The sequence below is a fragment of the Marmota monax genome, unplaced genomic scaffold (genome assembly GCF_021218885.2).
Source record: "Marmota monax isolate L192 unplaced genomic scaffold, Marmota_monax_Labrador192_F-V1.1 WCK01_AAM20220418_F8-fsc00006, whole genome shotgun sequence".
NCBI classification, from domain to species: Eukaryota; Metazoa; Chordata; class Mammalia; order Rodentia; family Sciuridae; genus Marmota; species Marmota monax.
Window position 1 is genome coordinate 32,276,349 of NW_026693712.1, and position 12,580 is coordinate 32,288,928.

General features: G+C 32.3%; 1 pseudogene; it reads left to right on the forward strand.

Moving 5' to 3' along the window:
• The first annotated feature begins 6,217 nt into the window (after positions 1-6,217).
• LOC124103794 (small nucleolar RNA SNORA72) lies at positions 6,218-6,344 on the forward strand (annotated as a pseudogene).
• Positions 6,345-12,580: the final 6,236 nt, after the last annotated feature.

A 12,580-nucleotide genomic window follows, 5' to 3' on the forward strand; every position in this document is an offset into this window, starting at 1 on the left:
CACATTTTGCCTTTCCCTGTGGGTTATGCTCACTCCTAAACTAAGTAGAAGCCAGTGGTTTATTGTTTAGTGTCTTCTGGAGGTCATTATAAAGTTGCCTTTCCTCTCAAGTGGAAGAAAAATGGCCTTAAGCAGAACTATTCTTCAGCTCAGCTCAAGACTTCAGGGTGTGATAGGCAGGTAGAACTGTGTGCAGCAGATGGGCTGTGCCTTCTGTTGTCTACTCTGACAGCAGCAGCAAGTTTGTTAATTTTAGAATTTCTGGTGAGTTTTCTTCCATATACCCATAAATTTTAAATAGAGAGGTCGAAGCCTCCTTAGAATACACAGTGCTGCAGAGATCTCAATCTTGCTGCTGAGCATCTTCCTTCACAACTATGTCCCCAGCACTCTCAAATTTCCAAGTGGGCTGAAGGGAAATCCTTTTCCTGTTGGATACATCTAGAAAACTTGGGGTGAATAGACAAATTTGTGTGATTAAGCCATCTTCTCTGTCTTCTCTAACTGTAATTACTAATTGTAAAAGTTCATTCATTCTAACTTGGAGAAAAAAGAAAATTTAAAAAGGTTGAAAAGTGTACAAGTCTCTAAATTGCATCATAGAAAAGTCACTTCATGATTTTGACCTTGATTTTAAAAAAAGTAATCTATTTAATTTTACCCATTGTACATGCTATGAGATCTATTTCTTGTTTAGATCATGCAAACAAACTTAATCATCCTTTTTGGCTGAGGAGTCTTTTTCCTTATATGCTTGATTCCTTTGTCATTATTGTCTGTGTGTATAGTCCTACTTCTTTACCAGCTTCTGGTCTTCTAAACTAACTTCACCACTGAAAATATTTTATTACTGGTTTTCTTATAAGTTCCCTGATTCTTAAATGACTATCTAACTTTATTTCTAGAATAGTCTTGACCAACTTCTGGAAAGTAATTAATGGTCTCCTTATACATTCAAACACTGGTGCTGTTTAGATGAACCATTACTCTAAACTCCACAATAATGCAAACTTCTCATTGTACTGTCATGTGTAGCTAATAAAAAAATAATAATGCAAACTTCTGGGGCTCTTCCTTGTTTTAGCTAGGTCCTATGTTTGTCCTGTGTATTTGTACTCTACCTAATTTCACAGTTTGTTTTTCTAATTAGTCTTGGATTGACCGTTATTATATGAAGTTTCTGCAACCAGTGTGGCCAAATTAGCAGGTTCCAGTGAGGGAAGATAGGGGATTAGAAAAATAAAGACTCACATACTCAGATTTTGAAGATAACAGCTGGAATCTGTTGGAATGCTCCTCTTTGATAGAGAAGCAGGTCTAAAGAATCTTGCCAACAATATTTTTATATGTCACATTAATCAGATAAAAGATTATGCAAGCATTTTTTTTTTGTATTCATGAAAGTTACAGAGTTAGCAACATTAAGTAGCTTGTTCTGCAGTTACATTCTACAGTTGCAATGAGCAATGTTAGGAGCTTTGTATTGTTCTCAAGAAGTCCATTGTTTAAATTTACTGTTATGTGGGCAGGTTCAGAAGCAGCAGAGCTAGTGAAACATTGTGATTGTCTAGCAAGAGAGTTTCTTTATTCCTAGGAGCTGTGTACAGAAATCAAGGTCAAGCCTGATAAGACTCTAACACAGAGCTTCATCATGCAGTACATTACCATAGCAACTAGGCATCCTGCACTTTGCACAGAAACTTTCCCAGGCACCAAGCATGTCACAGGCAAAAATCATCAGAGATCCCAATCTCAGACACTGCTCTCCTATTCTTTGTCACCACTCTCCACATGAAGTCATTTGGAAGACTTTCAAGGTCAGCAGCTAAGATGGACTATGTACCTAGTTGACTGCATTCATGACCAAGTGAATGTGCAAAGAGGAAGCAGCATGGCATTCTGCTTAAGAAGGTAAGGTTTCAAATCAAGTTGCCTGGGTTCTATTCCTGGCTTCCGCACTTTCTAGGTATAAATGAGGAGCTGTAAGTGACCTTGGGAATGTTTCCAAATATATGTTCTTCTGTAACTTGCAAAATGTCCAACTTGTATCATCTGTAATATGTTAATATCCTTCATTGTAATGAGACTCTTTCCTCTTCTGTATCTACAAAAATACGTCTAGAAAACTCTTTTAGAATTTTTATTAAATATTTATTAAAAGGCCATTGGATAGCAAGGTCTTCTTCAGTCCAACATTCCAAATATATTTGGAGATTTTTTTCCAGAGATAGGGTCTCACTGTCACCCAGGCTGGTACAGTTGTGCACTTAAGTGAGTCTTCCACTTCAGCCTCCAGAGTAAATAGTACTATAGGTATGTTCCACTATACCCATTCGCAATTTGATCTATGTTAATGATACAGTGTTATCGCCCTCTTTGAGTAATGTTTACATGACCCTCTTGGATCTTAATTATTAAATGTTTGAATAAAGTAACATCAAAGTAGTGGAAAAGTACTATAGGAAGAATTAAAAGTCCACATTTTTATTGACAGTTCTCAGAATATTACTATCCTAGATGTTTAAATGAAATAATGCATCTAAAAATTCTTCTGAAATTTAATGAGATGTAATTGGTACCTGTTAGAAATTAGGCTAATTTGTTGAACAAAAAAATAAAAATAAAACAAAATTCAAACAACCAGTATGTAAAAGCAAATAACCTCCATAGAGAGGTTTGAATGAGATAGAAACATATCCATAATTCAGGTAATACTGCTGGGCATGTGAGCAGATTGACAGAGTGATTGTCATTCAGTTAATCATGCATGGTTAACAGTGGCTAGCAAAGTCATCCTTAGAATTACCTCTGTTCTAACCACCAAGCAAGACAAAAGATAATGGAAGAGATTCCATAGGAAGATTTTATGGTCCAGACCTGCAGCAGGCGTGTATGACTTTTGCTAATCTTTCCATTGGCTGTTATATTGTTCTATGGACAAAAAATAAGTTTGGTGGAGCCTTAGAAATAATCTCTAGCTTTCAAGCCCATGAGTTCAATCTCTATATAATCCAATCCCATGAACTTTGGAAAGAAACATCTCACAATAGCAAAATTCAATAATCAAAGGTTAGATTTAACAAAATAAACTAACATGGTAAACTAACACAGCACAATGTTCTCTATCTCTGGCAATATATTACGACTATAATTATACTAATTTATTAAGAAAAAGTTTAAGTGTGTCCAATATTTGTTGCTATTTCTAATCCCTGCTGACCATTTAAATTATGCAATTACTTCATACAGTTTTTATTTTTTTTTACAATTTTTCATAAAAATTTTGTTACTAAAAATAATGTATAAGAGGCATTTCAATTTACCAGAAAAAAGTGATGAATTATTTAGGCAAAGTTGATAGGTGTATAAATGTTTAGTCATTAATAGTTTAGTCACTAAGTCAGACCTGTTACAAATAGGATTTGGTATTTTAAATACTTAAGTTTGTAAAAAGAAGTAAAACATAATCTAGAATGTAAATTTTATCTTAAAAAAAATAAAAGCTAAATCTACACAAAAGCATTTGTATGAAAAAGCATACCATAATTAACAAAGTAAAATGTAAGTTGATGGAAAAAAATATCATTTAAACTCTAGCCCAGAAAAAAATTGATATCCTTAATGTAAAAATCTTTGAAGATGTGAAGAAAAAGATTTGAAAATCCCGTAAGATAATTATATATAAATAGGCATTCAATGAAAAGCAAATATATTTGATCAGTTCTCATAAAATTGTATTATACTATAATAGATAAATACATTGTATGGTAACGTGACACCCTGTTCACAGTTATCATTATTTAGTATAACAGGAGCACACATGTTTATTACAATATTTGTTTCTAATACAAACAAACTTGAAACAGTTTAAATAAGAAAATAAGTATGATGTGCATATTCACACCATGGAGTATACTGCAGCCAGAAGACATGGATTAGAGTTTACTAAAATTTTCTCAGAGAGATTGCACTGATTTTTTTTTTTATAATATCCATACCAAAAATTTATTCTCTACCATTTAAACATATGATTTCAAACTGTGATTAACTGCAGTTAATTATTGCAATAAAACTTAATTTAAATAGTCTACATTTTTGAATTTACATAATCCCAAACATAATCTAAATTATCAAGACTTTAACTGGAAAACACAGATTTTCACTACCTATTTTAATCTTTTTTATTATTTTCTTTAACTTTAATTTTATTTTTTTTAAATTTGTTCTAATTAATTATACATGACAGTAGAATGCATTTTGACACATCAGGAAGGATAACATTGATATATTTTTAACTATGAAAACAGTCATACAGAGAATTGGGTTTAAATTATTTCATTTTTGGCAAAATTAATACATTTCTATCAAATGAATAGGCTAAAGTGTGAGTATCTGAGTTATTGTGTACTTATTTTGTATGTGTTGTGGGCAGTTTAAACCTGAAAACTGCAAAGTGAGTAAGAAATACAAAAGTAAATTCATGTCAAAATTTTTTTTCTATTATATTTCCAATGCTATGAAACATTACCACAAATGCAATGGTTAAAATACCATAATTTATGTGTTTCAGTAGTGGGTTAATTGGATCTGCTGCTTAAATTTCAGCAGGCTGAAATCAAGATTTGTTCACATGTATAATTTCTGGTACTTAGGATTCATTTGAAACCTGTGCCATGGCTATACACAGAATTTAATTCTTCATAGTTCCTGAAGAATTCATCTTCCCATTCTCCCTTCTTCTCTTACTCCCTTCTTCCTGCTTTCATTTACTGCCTGCCTGCCTTCTTTCCTTTGTCCCTTTCTTCCTTCTTGAATCTTTTGCTGGCTGTTATCTGTAGATTCCCTAAGGTGCTAAATGCTTACCATACTTCCTTGTCACACCACCCCATACTCAGTTTTTAATATGGCTGGCAGAAGAGTTTCTCTCTGATGCACTGTCTTCTTTAACAATTTACATTATTAGTTTAGCTCCACCCAAATAATCTCTTTGGGTTCACTCAGTTATTATTCTAATCACAGAAGAAAAATATTCCTATTCACTAGCTGGGTTCACACTCAAGGGGAGTGGGTTATAAAAGGTGTATATATCAGAGGACAGGAACCTTGAAGGGCCATTTTATTCTGTCTAACACCAAAACAATTTAAATAGTATGATTCAACTTTGGTAGTAGCGTGTGTGTGTGTGTGTGTGTGTGTGTGTATATTAATGACCATGTTGTTCAAAGAATTAAAATTACTGTTTTTCAGATAATTACTCCATTCTACCCTATGATTTTTATATAGTATAAACTTTTGTTGTTTTATGCTGAGTTTCTATTGTTTATAAAATCAGGACTAAGGTATTTTTTTCTATTAAGAATATAAAATTGTTCTGTGTGTTGTGCCTACATTTAGATTATAAATACATATTTTAGGCAATTGTTCAGTGAGTATAAATAGGAACATTGTGAAGAATATACTTGGTTAAGTTTTTCAGACATAGTTATGCTGAAATTTGAGTTTAATTCAGAAAAAAAAATAAGTTTTAATGATATCAGTTTTCTTCCACATCCAAAATTTTATTTTTTGTTCACTAGTATAAAAGCTCGCAGCACCACTGACTCTTGGTCTGTTTTAATATTCTTTAGCAGAGTCGTGTTTTATGTATTAGTTCTTTAAAACTGTGACCATGTTTTTTATGAGCAGGTAATTTGTACAGATGTATATAAAATTTTGTTTGTATGATTTACTATTTATTTGCAAATTGAGTAAATTTCAGTGTTCAGTGTATTTAATTTTTCTCACTTTAAATGTATTATAGTTATTTAAGTTGGATCTTTGATTGCATAAAATATTTAAGGACTCTTTTTGTAAGAAGTAAACTTGAGGATTAAAATCATTTTGAGGAGCTGAAATGACCCATCTTCCTGAAGTGGAAATATAATTCAGTTTTTAAGTAGAAGATTGTCTGTAGGAGAATTGTGTGTGTGTCTGTCTGTCTGTCTGTCTGTTTGTTTGTATGTGATTGTGTGTATATGTGTGTCTCTTAGATATTTGGATAGATAAAACCATGTATTGAATTCATATGTTGTAACCTAATCCTCAGTGTGATATTTGGGTTCTAATTTTGTTATGAGGTTATAGATTCCATTAATGGGATTAATGACCTTAGAAAAATAAAATGAGTAATCTCTTTCTCCCTTTTATGTGATGATTCAGGTATAAAGCATTGTCTGTACTGTAATATTTTTGCTGTTCTGAGTTAGTAATGTCGGGACAGGCTAAACATTCACTACAAAGACCATGCAGTGTCCCCAGACCTAATTCTTTCACTGGGTCTGGTTTTGTAAATGCTGGTGATAAACCAGGTCTCATTTATTATATGACCATTTTGTGCTGTCATTTAATAGCTACTGTTCTAGGTTATCTCATACTGACCTTAAGAAAAATGACAATATATTTTGTGTAATGACTTAGAAAGAATTGGTGATAATTTCAGACTTTTCTAAAGAATTTATAACCAAAATAGGAAAAATTTTTTGACAAACTAACAGTTTTTATGAATTGTCTTATAAAATCACTGTTTTGGGGGGTTTTCTTAGAAAAAAAAAGGAAGCACTGCCTCTGTAATGAAGAATGGAGCCCCCATTGAGAAACCGCTCAGGCTGGCATGATCATTTCGGACCTCCACAATGCATAATAATGAAAAAAATGTGTGTTAATCTAGCCAGTGTGGTAATTTGTTAAGGGCCCTCAAAATGACTGAGACAGAAAGATAGTTTCTGGATGAATGGATAGATAATAGAGCAATAAATAGATATTTTTTAAACTGGAATTGTATTTTCTGGTTTAATTTTAACATGAGTCTTGTATTAACTTCAAACTATATTTAAAATTATATTTTTTTATTTCGTGATATAGAAAGAATTTTTGAACAATTGCTTTAATATGCTCAAAAATCACTCTCTGCTCCTTTGTCAACAGCAATACCAATTGTGTTTTAGGAAAATACATGGAGATACTTTGGGCGCTGTTAAATCAAAATCCCTATGCTTCAAATGTCAAGGGATGCAAGAGACTAGACACTCATTAGTCCTATCAGGTTTGTCCGGAAAGCTCCTGCAGGTTAACACAAAAGCTGAAAACCATTAGAATTCATTCTTCCTTGGTGACCCTATGGCACCCTGTCCATTATTTACTGCTTCTCTTGTTCCTTTATTTTATGAGAAGCCTGGCTCTTAAGTTTTTCATTCATTGATCCTCAACTGCCTTTGCACATATGTTTCCATGATCTGAAATGAGCATCAGTGTGAGGTTTTCTTTTCCCAAGAGCTTGTACATGTTAAACGTATTTTATTCTCTTGTTTCCTTATTATTTATGAAAATTACTAAATAATACTAGAACTTCTCTATCCCCAAACATCGCAGGTATGACTGCAGCCTGTTTGATTATACTGGTTATTTTTAAAGTATGCTTCAGGATATTTTGTAAACATTCAGCTGCATTAAAATCTTCAAATGAGTCCCTGAAGGAAGCTTTCAAATAACTTGTGTTGTCTTTTTTTATATCATACCATTCCATAGATGTATCACTTAGTAAATATAATGGTGCTTCATTTTATTTCAGAAGACTAGAAAGAATAAATGTCCTTTTGAAAAATAATGTTATACCTAAAATCCAACTGAGAGTATTCCAGATTTTCTCAGGGGCATCTTAATGGATACCATTATTTAACTTCAAGCAATTTTGCAATCAAGTCACATACAGCAATGACATTATTTAAATAAGAATTAAACTATGAAGGCAACCTCTTTTGAAAATGAATATCTCACTAGCTCTCTGCTAACTCATTATTTTAGCCAGACTATACTATATAAAGGAACATGAATCTTTCTTTCTATAGTTCAGGATGATATAGCCATTGACAATGGAGCATTAACTTTATATATTATCAAACAATCATGAAACAAGCAAGTCCTATCATATAAATTTTGGAAAACTTATTTTTATCATACTGTACTTCTTATTTTTGCTATTTTATTTAGCACTTCTTATAAGTTACTGGGTTAATTGAAGAAAGTACTAAATCAAAATTGTTGAAATCTAATTCAGGTTCAGGCTTTTGTTGATATACTTAATCTTGATTTACTTGTCCTCATCTCATAAGTTTGAACTTTCTTTTATCTTTTATCTATCTTTCTGAGAAAAATATTTTATGAACATATCAATCATAAAAAATAAATTTTATAAAATGAATGGATACAGGAAAAGAAATACATAAACCATTGCACATTTTATTTTATACCATGTATCTCCTCCATCATTTGCTGGCATCATATTCAAATGCTACTTAAAGTAAGACATGTAACAAAAGACAGAAGTACATTGGCAAACCATGGCTTAGAACATTTAAAAGTCTTCAGTTTTCAGTTATGTAATATAAAGATTTAATAATCCATGTCATGAAAATAGACAGTCAATGTGCAGTTTTTCTGAATGAGAATGCTAAATTCAGAAAATACATTTATTTACTAATCTTCCTGGGACTTGTCTAGAAACCTCCTAGGATGTCAGTATTGTTAGAAACCCAAGGCATGGAATAAGAGAGAAAAAATGTTAAATAAATTTATATGATAAAATGGGATAGGAATTTTGAGAACTCATTGCAGTGGCCTTTTCTCACTCTGGGTTATAAATTCTGCTTTATTGGTAGTTTTAGTATTTAGAGAAGTATATGTTTGGGATGTCAGAATACTATGCTAAATCACAATATAATCTAATAATTATATGTACTTTCTATGTGATTAAAATATCCATAATCCTACCCAATAATCAGAGTAAGAACCCTATTCCTATGGTTCCATCAAACAGTCTTCTGTGTACTACACATTCTTCAAAAAAAGATGCTTTTTGAAACATGTTTAAAGAATTTTTCACTGCATACTTTACTGTTTCCTTATCCAGTTTTTTAAATGAAAACCCAGAAATATTTAGATAACTATATTTACAAAACTATGAGGCAAGTAGATGTCATGATTTCCAGTTTTCAAGTTGAAGTTTATGTGAATAATATTTTTTACTAATAAAAATTCAGAATGTCCCTTTTTATGGCATCGCTCTTGATAGGCTGAAAAATGACTGATGTAGTCTCAGAAAGCATGTGTTATAATATAGCTTTATGATTCTTCAGTGATATGACAGAGTATCCCCTGAACCCTGTAGCCAAGAAAAGGTGATTATGATGCCATCAGACAAGCCTTTCAAACCTAAAGGCAGACAATTCTCTGTTAATGCTATAGGAATCTATCTGAAGGACACAGATGTTTCACTGTAGCATATGTGTAAATAGCCAGCATGAGTAAATATCTGCAAAATACAGGTACAAAATCTAGTTTAAAGAGGAGCAATGATAGAGCAACCAAAGAAGTCACTCAGACATTGTAAATCATGCAGAATAGGTTACATCCCAGGAGGCTATACAAAGTTCTTTATTATAATATTTTCATTGCTATCAGTGTTTAATATGATAAAAAAACTAGTTTGATGAATTAGATTAATCTCATATGAGGCTATGGGAATATGGGTTAAATGGAATTAAACAAAAGCCTAGAGGGGTTATTAAATGCCAACTTATAATTGGTATTGAATTGTTGACAACTTTTTTTTTTTTTTCTATTTCAACTGCATAACATGGTACTAAGTACAATGTAATGAGTTTCATGCAAGTTCAGGAGCAAAAATCTAGAGTTGTACCTTATAACTCTTTGTGATTTACATTAATTTGCAACATTAAATATTAAAGGTAACAAGATTAATATACTATACCAAACCAATAACACTTTAAATATATACAAACTTTATTATTTTGCATATGATTTTTATTTTAACTAGATTAATTACTCCTGGGAATTCTCAAAAGTGTCTATTAACATTTATCCTAAATAAAGACCCAGCTAGAATGTGGAAGTGACTTCTTACATATATTTCTGTCCAGGTAAAGTTTTTATATATTGTTATGTTTCAGGAAAAATAGCAGAAAGAGTATGTCTGATGACTATCTTTGTAATTGTGTTTCTAATCTCACTAGGTATATATCAGTGATATATGAAGCATGATTAAAGTGTAAGTTATGAAACTGAAAAAAGGATTAAGTGGAAAGAAGATGTGATAACCATTTTGTTCTTTCCCTCTGAGAGGTGGTGTTGGACCTTCTGCGTCTTTGAGAGTAAGTACTAAAATTTGTTTATGATGGTTTATGATCAGCCTAGTTCCCCAGTCAAGAGAAACCGTACCAAGCAGCATACTCTTCACTTTTTGTAGCCGTGCTTTGAAATCAATGAGTCTCTCACACTTAGTTTTATTTTATATCAGAGAAGAGTCTCCTGCAAGCACAATCCATTTTCTCTGTCACATGAGCCATTCTTAAAATTAGGTCAGAGTTCATTAAGCTGCTAGTGCCTCCTTTAGGCACAGGCGCAGAGGAACATAAAAGTTAAATCTTAGCTTGAGGCACAGAGAATGGATTTCAGTTTTGTAAGGAATTAGAAATTGCTTTAGGATAGCTAGATTTCACACAGATAGGAAATAAGTGTCCTCGAAGAAAAACTAGCTAGTAGAGGGAAAGAGTGTAAAGTAGTAGAAGACTCCTGGGAGAGCGACAAGCACACAAAGAGAATGAAAATGACCAAGAGGTGAATATGAAGATCATTGGGAGGGGATGTTCTGAGAGCATGTGGACACAAAAAGCGAATGCAGCACTAGTAGTCTGGCGGAAACTCAGTGTCTCGCCAGTATTGCAAAAGGAGATGCCTTTGAAAAAGGAAGTTAATATTGAGCATATGTGGAAAGCACAAAGGGCAACAAAATACGTAAAATTTGTAATCATTCACATTCCAGCATAAGAATGACATTATGAAAGTAAATAAAATTTGACAGAAAAAAAATGAGTGGAGAATCAATAAGCTGCTTTAGAAATACTTCGGTAATAAAAATCTAGAACTCAAATTACTCTTCTTTCAGAAAGTAGACATTAGTTTCACCTAAGAAAGTATGTTATGCATTTTATTTGTGCACATAAATATGTATTTTTTTCCTGCTGAATACAAATGAATTAAATTCAATTGTTTTTCTTGGTTAAGGACAGAAAATAAACCAGTACCCTAGGCAAATTTTCCATTTTCCTGTGATTTAAGTGTTTACAAAATGAACATCACATTTTTTTGTTTTGTTTTTGTTTATTGGAGTCAGGGATTCATTACGTACATAGGGCATAAACTTCTGAACTATCTTTTCTATCTGTCCATTATATATCATCTACTTACCAGTCTACCTAATCTACCTACTTAATTGTTGTTCTAATTTTATTGGATACATATGTATATAAAATATGTGTGTACATAGAAATGAACATCTACTTATGATTAAATTATATGTGATCTAGGGAGACTGAGGAATTTCCCAGTACTAGTCCCTATAAAACTTAAGAGAAAGATTTGAAAAGCTTCTGAGGTCTCTGAGGTTGACGTATAGATAAAATTGTACTCTTATTTGGTTTACCTTAAATTTTCTAATTTCTCAAAAATGGCCCATTTAAAATTGTCCATAGAAACATACTGAATGCTTTCTTTGGTTAAGAAACTATAAAGAAGCCTGGCTTGGTGGCACACATCTATAATTCCAGCGACTCAGGAGGCTAAGGCAGAAGGATGGCAAGCTCAAAGCCAGCCTCAGCAAAAGTGGGGTGCTAAGCAACTCAGTGAAACCCTGTTTCTAAATAAAATAAAAAAAATTGGGCTGGGAGGTGGCTCAGTGGCCAACTGCCCCTGAGTTCAATCCCTACATGTATATAACCGCACATATTTTTTTGGAGTCTAACATATTAATTGATTTTTAGCTTCCAATCCAAACATTAAGGCAAGTAACTAAGCTTGTTTTCTTCATATGTAAAACAGACCACATAGTAAAACGAATCCTGAGGTAATTTCTAATTGAAGTAATAAATGTAAGTATTTAACATAGTGCCTGAATGTATAAAGTACACAATATTATTATTGTTAGCAGTAGTAGTGTTGGATGATAATATTCATATGTATATATTTACAGAGCTATGCAAAATTCTAAGGCAATCACGTCAGAATTTCAGAACTTTTCACTCAATGTGGTAGGGAAGTAGAGACGGAGATAGTTTCAGACATTGGAGGAGGCTAGTTAGATGAATGGGTGAGATTAATAGAGTAGGAACAGAATGCTGAAGGCTTCATCAGCAGAACTACAAGGTAAACAGTGCCACAGAAAAAAATTAACACACCTGGATTCTGCAATAACAGGTATGTAAATTACCTTGGTTGCATAGCAAAATTAATTGCTTTAAATCAAGTATTTTGTATAATGAGTATTTTAAATATTGAATTTTTATTTGGGCTTTACTAAAATGTCATATAGCATTTTTGTGATGTGTGTTATCATCAAAGATAGCTGAGACAATGTTCTAATTGTTTCAACAATCAGAATTGAATTTTCTAAAATAATTTTCAGTACGAGAAGTTTTTGAAAATAGGTCACTTATCTTTGCACTGTATCCTATTCCCAAAGTAAAAGGCA